General features: G+C 34.6%; 1 protein-coding gene across 4 annotated transcripts in view; it reads right to left on the bottom strand.

Moving 5' to 3' along the window:
* The window catches only part of LOC145660497 (cysteine-rich motor neuron 1 protein-like), a 473,023-nt gene that overhangs the window by 400,439 nt on the left and 54,658 nt on the right, over positions 1-17,926 (bottom strand). The gene's annotated exons all lie outside the window — the stretch shown is intronic.

The raw sequence follows: 17,926 nt of genomic DNA, 5'->3' as shown, positions 1-17,926 counted from the left end.
AGGGAATAGCACCATTACCCGTAAAAGATGCTGACGGATCGACTCCATTAACAAATTCCGACGACATAATTGTTCTATCTATTGCAAAAAAAAAAAAAAAAGTTTTGCTCAAATTATCCTGTGTAGTAAAGAACTATTAACATGTCATTTGTTTTTGTTTACTGAGCTATCACCACTAATTTAAAAAAAAAAAGAAAATGTATTGTACTGTAGTAGGGAATTTTACACAAGCAATCTTTATATGCAAACTAATAATTTTAGCTGCTTTCTACCAGAAAATAGAGAGAAAAAACATTTTACTTACGTAAGAATTCTCTTGACAAAGTCAGCAGAACGAAACTTACCTAAAATGAAAGAAAAATATAACTTATGTATTATACGAATAAGCCAGTATTTATAACTTATAATTAAGGAGAAAGAAATCAGAATTTGGAATATTTTTATACAACTTTATGCAAAGAAAAGTAAAACTCTTCTACAATGCTCGAACTTACCCAGAATTATAAATATTACGGAGCATCAGCAAAACGCACGTAAACTCACCGGAAATCCTTAAATTTAGTAACGTACACATAACATGGGCGTAAGTATTGCAAAGTTACTAGAGAACTTCAAAATATAGCTAACGAAGAAAATAAGATGGATGGAACGGAAAAACAACAAGAAAGTTCTGATGAAAATACCAGTACTGTAATACACATCCGTGAGAAAAGAATGAGAACTATTGAAAATTATTATCGATAGTGGCGAAAATGAAAAAAAAAAAAAAAAAAAAAGCGAAAGAATGAACGTCAAATAACGATGTGTTTAGTCAAGGGACTATTTCATTTTCCAACAAGGGCCATATATATATATATATATATATATATATGTGTGTGTGTGTGTGTGTGTGTGGGTGTGTATGTGTGGGTGTGGGGGGGTATTTTTGTCAGTGTTTGGTTAATCATATGAAACGAATTTTCAATTGACTTTGTATGGTTATCTGTACAGGCTGTACAGGGAGCTTTAAACAAGCAATCTTTATAAGGCAAGCAATAATTTTACCTAATTTCTAGTGTATCTTGCTTGTCTTTTCATTCTTTGGTCTCAAATATGTAACAACCAAAGACAATTAAGAATAGAAAAATGAGATAATTATGCTATCATTTCACAAGAAACTAGATTGCAATAATGTAAAAAGATCAAAGCAAAAACAGGAGAAAAAGAAGACAAAATTTCCTGAAAGTGCAAACAATTACTTATTATTATTATTATTATTATTATGTATTTGAGTGGCTTACGCGCGAGCTTTCTGTAAACGTGGTTTCAGGTTCGACTCCCGGTGAGAGTAGGATTACACACTTTCCCGGTTTACACGAGAGTTACCGTATCTGGTATAATTACTACACTTTCTCGCGTATTTCGATTTGATTTAATCTGGAAGTCCATATTTTATTAGCGTTACTTGAAAATAAGTGCTATCAAAATGACAGCTTTAATGAAGAAAATGCAAGTAAAACCTCAGTTCTTGAAGCATATCTTACTTGTTAGTTCCCCCTTTCTTCCTTTTATAGACAATCTTCCTTTAGAAACATCGAAATATTTTGAGATTTTCTGCAATCTCTGAATACTCTGAAATCATTTCGTAGCTGTTATCTTACTTTATATCTATCTACACTTTTTTTTTTTCACTCATAATAGTCGTAAAGTCTCGAAGTGTCCCTAATTTTTACAAAAATAAATAAACAAAATAAAATAAAGTAAACAACCCTAGGGTGATTGCCTTGGACCAGAGTAAACTCCCATTGCAAGCAGTAGCTACAGTTCCATTCTAGCCTCGGGGCTGAAAAGGGGCGGTAAATTTAAAAAAAGAAATCAAAATTAAACAACTACAAATACGCTACCATCATTATCACGATAAAATCCTTATCTCATTTTCCAATGACTGTGATATCCTAACGAAAGGACGGACATAAGGAACGAACAGTTTTGCACAAATTCTTCCTCTGCTTCGTTTTCCTGCTAACTGGAAGAAACAACTTGATATCGATTCGTTCAAAACTAGAAGATATGAAGTCATCTAGGGAGTTTTTGGTGGGAATTTCCTCCTTGAGGAATGAGAATTAGTTTTGTGGTAAAGGGACTCCTATGAGAGAACTGGGCTTCTGTTCCGCCTTTTGCTGTTTTCTCCTCCCGTTTGACTGTTTTTTGGCATCGTCTCTCTCGAGGAGTGTGCGTTAAGGAAGGAAGGAAGGAAGTGTGTGTGTGTGGGGGGGGGGCAGACTCTCGATATATATCCTTTTTTTTTCAATTCTAAGTTAGTGGCAGGCTGAAAATCCCCCGGTTTCAATCTTCATCTGTGAGCTAGGAAGCTTTCTCCGTTTGTTGTGGGATCGAAAGAGGCCTAAGGTATATAGAACTCAACGCAGTAATTCTGCCTTTGCCTACAGCTTTTCCCAACTTCTTTAACCCTCCCTGAGCAGCACAATCGCAATTCTCCGTCTGCGGAAACAACGGAAACTTCGAAGCTGACATGTAGGGAAATAGGCAAGGTTTCACAGAGACGAAGAGAGAGGCTTTGTATAACAAACCAATTCTTATTCATGACTTCAAATAAAGAGCCTTCGGCTGCTTGGGCTTCTTGGTCGTAAATAACCCGAAAGCGTCTATCGAGATTGTTTCCCTCCGACCGTTAATTCATTAACTGCTAATGAATTCAAAGTAGAAAAGCTTCTTCTCTGCAGAAACAATGTCTCTCCAAAGCTATTTTAGGTGTCCTTGTGTATCTCTATCTAGCTGATCAATTGTAAAGTATTAAACACAATGGGTGAAAGAGCTAGTATCTGCTCTGAAGGATTTCTTTTTTAAGAGAAAGTATTTGCCACAAATGATGCAGTATTCAACGCAGAAATTAAATATAAATATTCTTTCCTCTCCTATTCATCTATTCTGAAAAGTTTCTCTCACAATGGATATTTAACCACACTAGATATAGCCAAAGCAATTGATCTGCTCTGCTGTAATGAAACTGTTTGCTCTTTGTAGTCCTATGAGACTCCACTATCTTATTTTCGGTTTCTCTTAATGAACATTTCCAATTTGCTATCTATTCCCTAGTAATTTTCGGCAAATTTTTCGAGTAATTATTTAGTATTTCTGATATATTTTGAAATTACATTAAAACTAGTTTTTTTTTTTTTTCCATCGAATAAGTTAAGTAGGGACTGTGAATAATAAAGCTATAAGTTCACCGCCTTGATTATTGTATCCAGGGGAAGAGCTGAGTATACAGTGTGTGTGCAGGAAAAAATTCGAAGACAAGCTACAGACTGATTGATCAAAAATTTTCCTCAGTTCAAGAAGATGAATGCTAGGATGGTATGTCTATAATAGAGGCTTTGATTGGTTCCTTCTGAAGTACCTTCCATCTAATGAACTTGGCACAGGTAGTAGACCTTTACAACCTTAGCACGTATACCAAATATTATGGTATACAGGCGTTTGCTTCTCGAGTTATAGGCTATCAAATTTGGAATTTTGATCTAGTTAATTTTTTGAAAAAAAAAAAAAAAAAAAAGCTCTTTGGAACAGAAACACATGCAACAAACCTGTTATGAAACGTTAATCTGAATCATAACAAAATAAATAATGGTTGATTAGCTATATTACAGATGCAGTATGTATCCACACTGAAAGTATTTGAGAACAAGATCCTGAGACGAATATTCGGACTCAAGAGGAACGGGAATGGGGAATGGCGGAAACTTCATAACGAGGAACTACATAATTTATATGGTTTACCCAACATTGTTAGGGTCGTCAAGTCTAGGAGGCTTAGGTGGGCGGGTCATGTAGCTAGAATGGAAGAAAGTAGAAACGCTTTCAAAGTCTTGACTGGAAGACCAATCGGAAAACGACCATTAGGAAGACCTAGGCGCAGATGGGAGGACAATATTAAGATGGACCTCGCAGAGATTGGTTTACAAAGTAGAAACTGGATGCAGTTAGCTAAGGATAGAAATCAGTGGAGAGCTTTTGTGAACGCGGCATTGAACCTCCGGGTTCCATAAGCCATAGAGTTAATTAGTTAGTATGTATCTCCTTTAAAGATGATTAAAAAAAAAGCAACGTCTCGTGTACACCTAGTGACGGAGTTTGGTTTAATAACTATTTTCTAAATCTTTTCTTAAAGACTAAAATATGGGAATTTGATTTATGGTGTCAAAATTGCCAGCAATTCAATTTTTTGCCTTGCATGGCAGATGCAAAAAAAAAAAAAAAAAAAAAAACCGTTTAATAATAACACTTTGTAAGTTTTAATTGACCCACTTTCCGAAAATATCGGGTTGTTTATTGTTTCTAAGTTATGCATATAAAAATTATATTTTTAAAATACTGGGAAGCGAAGTGAAGGCTCTTAAGGCTACGCTCTAAGTTCATCCTCACTTTCTCGAATTTTAATAAATAATTTACAGATAATGAAAACTATTCAAAAAAATGTTGAAAGTAAATCAGATCTATAAAACGCTATTATATGAACTAACAATAGTTTACAAGATCTTTCGTATAGAGAATACAAGATGGCTGTCCAATAGTTATGACATAACTTCTGCACTTAAGAGTAAAAGTGAATCTGAAAAGGTGGGGGGACGCATGACGTCATGCCATCCCCGTGCCTATGTTTTCCACTGTAATTTTTAGAAAGCGGAGGGGCGCAATAGATATTTTTGGAAGTACGGGTACGGCGTCCCCCGTGTTCCCCTAACTTTTACTGCTGTGTGCATTCAAATTTCTGGTCTATAGGAAAAGGTTTGGAAATTCTTGTTAATTTATTTAATAGCGCTCTGTATATACAGGGTGTCTCACATAAAACCAGTACGCTTCACGCACGAGATTCAAGTAACACCTGAACAGCAACAATGAACTAACATTCAATTATATAAGAGATCTGGAAGTAGTGGCCATGGGCATCCAGGCACCGGTGGCCTCACTTGATGACGTTACCAGCAACATGATGTAATTCAGCCAGCAGACGTGACACTGTTAATTTTTCTAGTAATGTTCCATTTAAGATCGTCTATTGTGTGAGGATCGTCAGCATACACTGCTTTTCAGTGTGCTCCATAAATAATAATAATAATAATAATAATAATAATAATAATAATAATAATAATAATAATAATAATAATAATAATAATAATAATAATAATAATAATAATAATAATAATAATAATAAAATACACGATGTTAAGTCCGGGAACCTTGCGGGCTAAAGGCATCTACTGACAAGTCTGTCTTCAGTGAATACGTTGCTGATGTAGGCCATACTTTGATAGGCTGTGTGGGAAATTGCTCCATCTTCTTGGAATACTGCATACAACTTCTCTGCATGTTAATTGGGCATAGTAAGAGTGAAAGATCTCTTGATATCTTGCACTAGTTAAGGTGTCATTGAGGCGTACCGGTTTTACGTGAGACACCCTGTACTATCTGGTTCACTTTCTGTAGTTTTCATATTCTTTATTGTCTTAAGTAATTCATTAAATTTATTTTTAAAAAAATTAAGGCAGATGACTTTATTGAAAAGTCTTAACATTAATTAATACGTGTGTTTATGCCGCTATTAAGATTAATTTCATATTTACAACTCGATTTCGTAAGCAGTTCACACATTATTTCCTGTTCAGCTGATAATTGCATACATAATTCTGTTTAACCTCACGAAAGAATATGAGGAACAAATAATGAAGTTGGTATCCATTTGCCAAATTGATTGTGAAACTAACGTGTAACAGCAAAGAAAGATTTTAAAGAGAAAGAGAGAGAGAGAGAGGGAATGACAAGACTAGTACTAATGCAAATGATATTCCGCTCCGTTCATTTGCAGGTGCTGTTGTGTTGTGTGCTTGCTGTTAACTGCATCATGTTCTGTCTGATCCTTCCCGTTGTTTCAAAACCATTCCATTGCTCTTTCGTTGATGGCTGTAAATTGTCAGATGCCTTAACCCAACCACGCCCTGAACGAGGTCGTCCACCTCTCTGTTCTTCCTTCATCTTCAACTGTACTTAACAGAGAAATATAAATTTATCATATCATTTGAATTTTTTATATACTATGATAATTCTAAGAACAGGCTGTTAATGACAACGGACATTTTAAAATCATAATCTGGTTGTTGGAAGCTACATTTCGATGTAAAATGTGATGTGAACTTGCTCCTGATGTTCAAGCCAAGTCACCCCTATTCCGAATCCCGATTAAGGTTTTCAATTATATTTTTTTCGTCGTACCAGGTAACTGTCAAGATAGTATTTTTAATCTAAATATAAATATAGATATAAATGAAAGTCACTTTGTGACTTCGTTTCTTTGAACCACGTGACTGATCTTGAGCAAATTTTCAACATAGATGAGGTGCGAGCCTAGGATGGTTTTAGGGGAGGGAGAGATATTTAAATATGATCGAAAATAACCGATATTAGTGTCGAATCCATAGTTTTCTGGGTCGCTGAGATGAACGGTGACATTTCCAATGCAGTGTTTGTAGTTAGGGAAATGTCGTTGGTAAATTTAGCAAAAAGAGGGAAAGGGAATATTTGGATAAATCGTGAAAATCTAGGGAATTTCTTGGGCTGACTAATTGACCAGTAAAAATGCATACATTTTTCTTTGTTCTTCAGAAATAAACCAACATAATAGCAATAGTTTGTGTGTGTTCAAAGTAGCATAATTTGCACCCATTATTGGCTGTTTATATTTCTGTCCTTTTTGTAAAAATAAATAAATAAATAAAAATAAAGGAAAAGGTGAAGAATGGAAGGAAAAAACAAATGAATAAAATAAATGTGGTTGTCACTTCCTTTAATATAGCTAGCTTAATCTTATCACATAACTTCTGTCACAGGAATTGAATGCTCAACAAACTAGGGAACATTTGATAAGAAAATGGAAAATTTTGTGCCATTTGAGGGAAATTTTCTTAAGACGACCTGCGATGCGAACACTGTTCCGGTGCTGTAGTCGTTGAGACGAACATTGACACTCCCCATGCCGTTTAAATCCAATGCAGTTTAATACATATAAGTGTTGTAGAATATAAAAAAGAGAGAATTATAACTCATACAAAGAGATATTAATGCACTAAGAAACAATTAATGGTGGCTAATCCTACTTTTCACGTCGTCAGTTTTTTTTTTTTTTTTTTTGGGGGGGGACAAAAATTCTGTTGATTGACAACATGATCAAGTGTTATGAAAGCCTATAATGAATCACCGAAGTCACGACCTTTCCTAAACCCATTTTTTTTTTAATCTAATCATGTCTTCAAATGATTTAAACTCCTTTTCAACTGCAAATTTAAATATATGAAACAACGGTGCAAAATGTAATTAGAAACAGTTACACAAAAATATACGTTTGCAAGGAAGGTAGTTTGTCCCATCTATTTTACCTGCAATCAGACCAGCAGCTAAGGGATGATCAGGAAAGGTTAAGCCCCCTTGTGAACACCTTCAGCCCTCCGAAACATTCAGTTGTTTGTATAGAGAAATGTATGTTTTTTAAAAAATAAAGTGAAGTCAAGAATATAAAGTGAACTGAAGACAGTACTCCGCCCCCCTGCCCGAAAATATCACCCCTTGTCTTAATGTGCTGACCTGATGGCTACGGGCTTTCCAGCAGTCTTCCAATTACACAGCGTATGTCTACATTGCTAATGAAATTTGATGACAACGAAAAAATATATATATATAAAGCAAGACAAGTACGAATTTAGACACGTTTCTAGATCCATCTCCGTAGGTTTTCTCAAGGTTTTCTCTGTTTCCTCTCACATTGTCATTTCCCCATGTTAAAGAATCACTTACTTTCATTATATCCGTCTTTTTTAATCTACTGTGCTTAATCATGAGACGTTGAACTCCAAGTTTCACTTCATTTTATTTCACGATCCTCGATTCAAAAGTCTATACAACAAAACAATTACCGATAACTAAACGTTACGTCTAAGAGTAGATTTGATGTTGACACCATATACTTTCAGAGTTAGATCCAACAGTAAGCAACAACGGCGTCCATGTTTGCAACTTGATCCAAATATAATGTAAGTAATTGATCTGGTATTCTTAAGAAGAATGAGGTAAAGACAAGTGTAACTACCCGGAAATACAAGCTTGTACCTCCTCCAAAGTGGCCGAATGACAACAACACAACAACAAAAAGAGGTGATTTTGGCTGAAGTTCAAAACAAGAATGAGAAAAAAAAAAAAAAAGAGACAACTATACTCTCCTTCCGCTTAGACCTTTAATCCTAGTGAAGTGGGTTTTCGAGTAAACCCATGCTGTTGACTTGTTTTTAGGAGGTGACGTTGTGTATTTCTGTGGAAGTAAACATGCTCAACCACGTGGATCTCTTGTTTTTTGAGTCAGCACACACAAGCAGCAGAGGTGAAAGATCGAATCATGGGAGTTTTGAAGATTGCTTCACACATCTCTCTCCTACTTCTTTCAAAAAGAAGAATCTTCAACTGCTGATCTTCCGTCAACATCCACCTGATTGCGAACATCTGCCAAAAACATAAACTGGATTTCTTCTGCAAACCCTATAGCAACTAGTTAAATCTATATGTATAAGTACGGATGTATCTTATGACCTATACTAAAATCAAATTGGGTCATCTATTCTAGAGGCTTCACAGATGACTGCTTGCGTCAATACAACAGCATCAGCAAAACAAAACCCACAGAACAAATGGTTGAGTATGACAAAATGGCAAAGATCGAGAGGAAGAGATCAGTGTATACCGTGCCGCGTCGTCCATTTGCTAAAATGCTTAATATAGGACACATAAAGAGTCATACGGTGTAACGTTACTAACAGGAGCAATTGCGTAACATTTGTTGAACTCGAGCCAGATACGAAGTGTGTAATTTTTTTTTCTTTACTTCTCTTGTTTATCTGGAAGCTCTTCTTCATACATTAGTGGCGGTAGTGGCAGCGGGTAACTACGCTCATTCTTCTTCAACTTCACATGGCCCATTTAGAAATGACGGTGCATATTTCATCGTTCACAAACATTTTAAATTGACAATTTAAACGACCATAATCACTGATGACTAGCCTTCTTCTTCTTCTTCTTTTTTGCATGTGTCAAAGAGAGAGAGAGTGTGTGTATGAGTAAGAGAGAGAGAGAGAGGAAGAGAATCCTGGAGTACCAAAAAAAAAAAAAAAAAAAAAAGATCCATGCTTATCGTTCGCAGATGTTTTGCACAATCTCAAGCATACTTAAGCGTAATTATGCGCTTTATTAAAAGTCTCATTCAACGAAACGAAGACAGAAAGCACATAGCGTTAAAAGATAAGTTGTTTTGCGTGAACGTAAACAACGGCCTGGAGGAAAACATAAATAGTAATAACGTTAGTTTATTTTAGTTTCTTTGCTTTTTTAAATTTGTGTGTATGTTTGAAATCTCTCTCTCTCTTTCTCTCTCTCTCTCTCTCTCTCTCTCTCTCTCTCTATATATATATATATATATATATATATATATATATATATATATATATATATATATATATATATATATATAAAAGGAAGTTCTAACTGATCAATTCTTAGGCGAAATTACTTTAAGTTAAAAATTGAAATTTGGACAGTACATAGGGGATCTGTGACCTTCGGAGTTGCGCTATAATGAACACCGGCTATAAAAGATTACCGGTAAGCGTGCATAAACAATGTCCTATTGCCAAATTTATCGAATATTAAAATTAGATATCCATAAGGGGTACTTTACTACTGGGGTGAGCTTTGAAATATGAGTCATGCGACTCTGTTGATATTGTATATACACAAATATTTCATTAATAACCCTAACATATAGCGTAAGTAATTTTTTATGCAAAAATCTACAAAGGGAATTTGCTTTTGGAAACGAGTTTTATTTATTTGAAGTTTTTCCGAAAACGACTCATAATTTTGTTCGTATTTCAGAAAATATTACTATTAAGTATATATGGCCGGAACCGGTTCCTGGTGGAACAAGTTTTTGGCTCTGAATGGATCCGGTTCTAGAAGATGTGGTTCCGGAACCAGGTTTTCGGATCCAGGTCTGGAACCGGTTCCGGAACCGATTCTCAAAACCGGATCTCTAAGAACCGGTTCCTCGCGGAATCGGAACTTTGTGGCCATCCCTACTATTAACTGCAGCACAATAAGATTTAGTTTAACGAATTAGAGCGAGTAAGTTCAGTGCCGTGGCAGACAGAACAGCACCCAGGATTTTTTTAAGGGGAGGGGGCAGCGCCGTACTCAAGCTATTAACCCTTTACCGCATGCCGTGCCTCTTTTTTTCACTTTAGCTTTTTTGTGATTTATCAAAGTCATCAAATAACTGTTTTGTTTGCTGTGTGAGATCTTGACGTGTATGAATAAGAGATTTTGGTGTCATCTGGTATGTTCTTTGTAGGTTGTAAGTGTGTCATATATGTTACTTTTTATTTTCTTTAAGTGCAGCAATAGTAAGCTTGAACGTTTCTTTGAATAGTAGCACAGCACTATCCTAATTTATTTTTGTCACAATTTGGCAAAGCTCTTTAATTTTGTCTTCCAGAATTTTTGTTCGTTTCGAACTTGCAAGAAATAAGGTCCAGCATTCAGATTGCCACAATAGGTACGAGTTTTTTTTTCTTACACTTCTCTTTTCTTCTGTTTGTCAATTTGTTGGTCTATGCTGACTATTTTCTCTTTGATTAAATTGTACACTGACACCTTTTTCGCCGCTGAATTTTATGGTACTTGTGATTTTCGTGTTGTTTGAATGATTCTAGTGTTTTTTATTAGTATTATTACTGTAAAAAGATTTCATCACAAATGCACTTACACTTTGGTGGCCTCCCTCCTTTTTCGTGAACAGGACACAAATCAAATAGAAAAACCTCTTTCCTTATGGGAGTATACCAATCGACTAAAATCCTCGGGCCAGCTCTTCTGGAAAAACGCTTTACGGCCTTGTGCTTCATTACAGGGAAAATTATATAAACTATGTGGCTTCCACAGATTTTTTTTTTTTTTTTTTTTTTTTTAACGAGTTAACCTTTACTCTAAATTACTCAATTTTACACCAACAAAATTTCCATCATTTGGATCACAAAGCCAGAGAGGAATAGCTCATCAATGCAATGGTTTCTGTGGAGATGGTATAAGCTTATTCTATAAGTCATATGTTGCTCCCACTATTGAGTACTGTTCTCCTATCTGGTCTATGGCCTGCTCTACTCATCTGAAAAAAATAAATTCTGTAATTAATTTCTTTTTAGCCATTGTATCCTACCGAGTACCTCACCTTCGAACACTTCCAAAAAATGATGTTTTAACATTTCTCAATATCAAACCTCCCCTAGTGAAGAAACAAAATTTCTGACCTAATATTTTTGCATAAAATTGTAAATGGCCATATATCATGTGAACAGTTATTAAAGCAGATCAATTTTCGCGTACCCGCTAGAACAACACGATCTAGTGATCTCTTTTATACTCGAGCTGCGAGAGTTAATATTGTCCAAAGGTCTCTTCTAAACCGAATTGTTAGCACGTATAATAAGTTACCAGAAACTGTAGACGATTTTCCACATGAGCATACCTTCAGATCATCTATAAATAAACTATCTTTGTAATGTTGCCATTGTACTGTACCATCTTGATTTCAAATTGTTATTCTATTGTTATGTTACAAAATTGTCAAATGTTTCAGTGTAAAATGGGCTAGTGCTGTATCTGAAACCTATTATAAATAAATAAATAACGCCATGAACAGAGGATTCTACTGTTCTATGTTGAGAAGCTGTTGCTTCTTCGGGGGCTTACAAATACTAAACACACTACACTGATTAAAATGAAATCGCTGTTTACCGCAATGCAATGTAACAAAAGTCCACTGGCGTCTCTGGCATGTAAAATTTGGGGGGGGGGAGGCACGTCAAAGAAAGTGATTTAAATGGTACTACCTAGCCCAACCTGTTTATTAACTTCGATTCTACTTGTTATCTTTCTGCCTACCTTCACGGACCCCCTAAAGTATATCAAGAACTCGATTACAATCGTTTCACAGCCTGCATATTATATTCCAAATAAATATTATTATTATTATTATTATTATTATTATTATTATTATTATTATTATTATTATTATTATTATTATTATTATTATTATTATTATTATTATTATTTATATGATATTCTGTCGTTAGTAAATAAATTAAATTAGAATAAAATATTGAATATTTTGTACTTCAAAATATTGGGGGGAGGCCCGTGCAAAAGTCCCAAACAAAACACTCAAGAAAACTGAACTGAAACGCATCACCACGCCAGACTATTTAATAAATATACAGAACAGTATTGTTTCATAAATTTACTATTGTACTACCTCCCAAGCTCACTTTGTCGTATGGATTGAGCCACTGATAAAAGTTGCCTGTCTATTGGTGATTTACGAACCACCACAGATACCTAAGTACAAAGGTAAAACAATACCAAACTCTTTAACTCCTGCCAGTCTGATTTTCTCATAAACAATAAGAGATTATCGAATTCTCTCAGCGCGAAATCTGATGTTTAAAAGAGGTCAGAATCACAGAATACACTTATCTTCAAACGCTGCGGTACAGAGTATGTGTGAAAACAGGAAATGTTTCTTGTTGATATTTAATTTCAGACATCAGTAAATGAACGATATTTTCTGGCTCTTTCTACTTTCTTACGTGTTTCCTAATACACCTGCTACTGAACTGTCACGATCAATTAAAAAATATATATACAATGTTCTTTTTTGTCTATAATCACAAATTTATTTAAATTAATAATTTATAGCTATCCAATCAGAATTGATTTATTAACGAAAAAAATTACAAAATATGAAAGATGTCCTAACGAACACTCGGGACGCCATAAAGAAAATAATGGAGCCTGGAGTATGCTAATTTTTAATGCGGTATTTATCCGTATATCTCTTGGGGAAAAAAAAAAAAAAAAAAACGAACAAACAATTTAGCTTATAAAACAGTCAGCGAAACGTAGTTCAATAGTTGATGAGGGCGTATGGTCCCCATAGGTACGGTCCTGGTGGCCCGTATCTTTTTATTCTTGCCCTTTGGTAGTGGGGGACTTTAGTCGGACATCTCACCGACCTAATGTATTAAAGAAGATATGTGTGTTTTAAACATATTATTCTCTGTGTTGACATACCCGCATAACTTCTCTATTCGCCTTCCCAGCTGTCTCCATGGAAACAAAGGAATTGGCGGTTTCTTGTATCACGTGTTTCCGTACGCACAAATTCTTTTGGTTGTTCTGCTTCGCTGTTCACTAAATGAGGCTTATCGCTTAAGCATGCAAGAGTACCTCTGAACTTTTTTTAAAAAAATAAAATAAAATAAAATAATAAAAATAAAAATGAATACTACGGCCATGAATCAGAAGATTTGCCGACAACGACACGTGTTCAACCTGAGTATCTAGATACGACACAAAAAAAGCTCTCATAAATTATGACATCATCACGTTTTGTAACTACGTGATTGTTAAAGCTTGCATTTTCAACTGCTGCAGTTGATGGTGAATAACTTTGCACTGCATGTTCCGAGAGTTGTAGAGAGCTCAAATGAACAGACTCCTTAGCTTGAATCATGCGGGTTTCAATTTAAATATAAGGTCTGCCAGCATGTAATCCAAATCCAGCTACATGTATGCCCTTCGCTCCCCCGAATCACTCCATCAAATGCAAAACCTCGCCAAATTGAAAACAGGAGCTGTAGTTCTCTTCGATTTTTTTAAAATTTGATTTTCAGTTTAGCGCTCCTTTCAGCACCGAGGCTATATGAGATGAATTCGAATTTATGGAGACTTCCATAATTTTACTTTAATATGGTTAGAAGAACAACCGTAAAACGCAATATTTATTATTTGTATTGCAAGATTAAAAGAAAATCCTTTTTTCGAAAAGTTTCTGTGGATAAGGAGAGTTTTGCATTTTGATGTACTGATATCTCGAATATTTATTGTAACAGTACAACTCGAAAATTCTTTTCTTTGCTAGAAGTTCCATATACTGTACATTTACATTATTTTACATGTAAATAGAACTTTGAAGCCTTTCTGCCTGTGTTAAAAAAACGTGGCTTACAAATAGTGCAAAATGTTTCAAGAGTCAAGTGAATTTATTGATTCTTATGTCTTTCCACCAAAACGAAGATGTTTCTGACTAAATCCTGGATCCAAATTAATGATACTAGAAGAATTAGTGACGGCCATGAATCGGATTTGCTGAGAACGATTTATGTTCAACCTGTGTATCTAAAAATGAAAAAAAAAATCTCTCATAAATGATGACGTCACCACGTTATTCAGTTGAGTTGATTTTGAGTTTACCGTCCCTTTCACCAGCGAAACTATGTGAGACGGGACCTACTGATTAACGTGGAATCCAAACCACACGACCTCCCGCCGGGAATCGAACCCGGGTCTCGATGCAATCGCTGAAGCTTGCACTTTGAACTTTAAAAGCATAATTTACTTAAAAACACTAATTGTGATTTGATTTTTACTCCCTCGTGTTAAGTATGTTTACAACTTAGTACTTATTTATTATTATTATTATTATTATTATTATTATTATTATTATTATAAACATTCATTCAGTGGCAACAATGCTAGCAAGCCATAATTCCGTATTAGGTACAGCATCATAGGTAGCTATAAAAGTTCCTGTTTTCTTAAAAAGGAAGCCAACCCTATTCAGTGAGTGCCTTGAAAATTTTGGGTTTATAAGTTTTTGTTGTTCAATATGTAGATTTGAAATACGCGATACTTTGAAGAAATGTCATTAAAATAATAATAATAATAATAATAATAATAATAATAATAATAATAATAATAATAATAATAATAATAATAATAATAATAATAATAATAATCTCATCATCATCATCATCATTCATATTAGGCGGACCTCTCGCCTAAAGGATCCCCGCGCTGAGATGTAATCTACTCTTTGCTATCGAACACAAAAATACATTGCATTATACCCTTTTCTTGATAATTCTAGTGACTGTGGCGTCTAGAGAAAAGAGTTTTCACAAGTTAAAACAGATCTAAACATAGTTGAGATATTCCATTCAGCAAGATCGTTTGATCAATTCGTCAATATTGTCCACTGAATCTGAAATTAGCAGGAGTTTGAACTTGGATAAAATTCTAAAGTATTCTGCACGGAAAAATTAAAAAAAAAACTTTAATAAAAAGGAATAATAATTACTTACTTATAATTTATGAATGCTAATTGTTTTTTTTTTTTCGAAATTCCAAAAATGTAATTTGTCTCCAACACATATATATATATATTTTTTTTTGACCCAACATATATATATATATATATATATATATATATATATATATATATATATATATATATATATATATATATATATATATATATATATATATATATATATATATATATATATATATATTTGACCAGAAGTAAATATTTTTCAATACCATTTCACAGTCGTTAGAAAAAGCAGTAGTGTGGCTAAGTACTTTTCAGAAGTGATACACAAATATTGTTAGTCACTTGTAGGCTTACATGTATGCATTTGCATATTAAAATGTATGTTATATCTGATCTGTTACTAGCATGTACTTTTAAGCGTATATTTTTGTTTTCAATTTTAGCACAGAGAAATAGGCTTTGTATACTATTTGGGCCATGCATTTCCTAAGGTCGGCTCTGGTTGGGTTGGAAACAATCTTAATATGGTGGCATTGTAGAGTATATCAAACGATTTCTCACTATTGATGTTTGTATCGTACACAATTTCAGCGTTTTCCATCCATTGGTTTAAGAATTATATGGGTGTTCCAAGATAAAGTAGACCATCCTGTATACAGAGTGTATATTATATAAAGAAAGAAAGTACGTTGTAGAACTATTTATGTATCTCCTTTTGATACAGTTCGATCTGGAACAAAGTATGCTTTGTAGGGACAAAAGTTGTGTTTGTATGAATTAATTAAAGTAGTCCATTTACTTCCGTCTCATCACGCTCTAGCACTTCCTCATTTAGCTGCTTCATGGCTACATGTCTGATGTTATTTGTGCGGGAGACCTATAGACCTTATTCCATACCAGCCTCCACAAACATTGCGGAGTGTAGCACAACACAGTGCAAAATATGTTCAAGATCAATTATAACTGCTATTCCTATAACGTGGACATGGAGAAAAGCTGAAATATCGAAGATGCAAGCATTTGAAATGTGGTGTTGGCGCAGAATGTTGCGCATATCATGGACCAAAAGGAAAAGGAACGAAGACGTACTAAAAGAAGTTAATCAAGGGCGACTGATCATTAAGGTAATAGGAAAAAGAAGAAACAGCATGCTTGGCCATCTTATTAGGCACTACGATTGGATCACCATGTTAATAGAGGAAAAGGCAAAGGAAAACCAGGAATATGAAGATCAAGGGTAGAATAGATTCAGTAGTGAAGAAGAGACCTTATCAGAGTATAAAACAGTTCTCCCAAGAGAGAGACAAGTTTTAAAATTTCCATGTTGCCCACCAATCAATGGTTGAGGAGAGAAAGAAGATGCCTATAATCTTGAAGTATACCGGAGATTTCGCGTTGATTGACATACAGTTAGGGAATCTGATCTCTGGTTATGGAAACTTGTGGATGTAGTTCGGAGCCTATGTTCAACTATAAAGTACGTTTGTATCTCATACAGTGGCGGCTCTTGAGGAAAATCACATCGGAAATCAAATTACTATCGATACAAACTGTGGAAAGAAAGTTTGTCTGGTATAAGTACTAAGCCTATTTATGAAAGAATTAGTACATTAGGGTGTTCTTCCCTATACTTCGTAGTGATAAAAATATGTTTAGAGACATAATTTCCTAACAGTGCTGCCACCGGCCTCATATAACCTCGTATACAAAGAGGGTATTAAATTCAAACATATTCTTCAACTCTGAATTATCGAGGATTCACAGGCCATTTTATTTACACTATGACCTGCGAAGCATAGAATCAAACAAGAAATGAACACATGTTATAGAACTACAGTATTTTTTCCTTAAATAGATTTATTATTTCATGAATCGCATTGCAAGTACAAAAAATACACAATGAAAGTCTTTGACTGTTGTTTAATCTTCCAATTAACAAATCATGAAACGCAGTTTCTTCTACGAAATGCAGTTTGTAAGATGCAAAGAAGACGCATTTCGCGTTCTTCTATATGCAGGCGCCAAAAAACACACATTTCAGACACAAATGAACCCAGGATCTGACGTATGATGGCGCATGAGGTATGCGAGACTTCCAGCCAGGTACTAGTGTGTTTGTTGACATACATGTCTTCAACAAGGAAAAAAAAATAATAAAGAAAGATCCGTTTGGAATTCTTTCCAGACGTGAATAAAACATAGGAAAATCCTTGTTCACCGTTCCTTTCCAATGTGATTTACCGATTCCTGAATAAACAGCATTCCAAATGAAACAAAAACATTTTCTTTCTTTTTTTTTGTCAGGAAATAAAATAAGAAGAAAAAACTTAGTGTGAACACAGTGCATTCATTCCTGTTGCAAAATCATCAAACCTTTCCCCACCAGGAGTCAGAATGGATGCATTTTATTGGTTTGTTTATGTCTTCAGGAGATAATACATGAACGTTTTGTTCAATGACTTGTGTGTGAGATTTTTATGTAAATTCCACACAAGTCACATCACGTATACACAAGTTTCTTTCTTTCTCTTTCTTTCTTTCTTTCTTTTTTTCTTTTTTTGTTTTCATCAATGCAAAAAACTATGACTTTATTTCACTTTGCCTAAGACTTGACTAACACACGCAGTCCAATTACCTTCGAACCATCTGGCCTTGGGTTAA

This window comes from Thermobia domestica, chromosome 9 (assembly GCF_964235325.1).
Source record: "Thermobia domestica chromosome 9, izTheDome1.hap1.1, whole genome shotgun sequence".
Classification (NCBI taxonomy): Eukaryota; Metazoa; Arthropoda; class Insecta; order Zygentoma; family Lepismatidae; genus Thermobia; species Thermobia domestica.
This window is presented reverse-complemented; position numbering and strand designations above follow the sequence as displayed.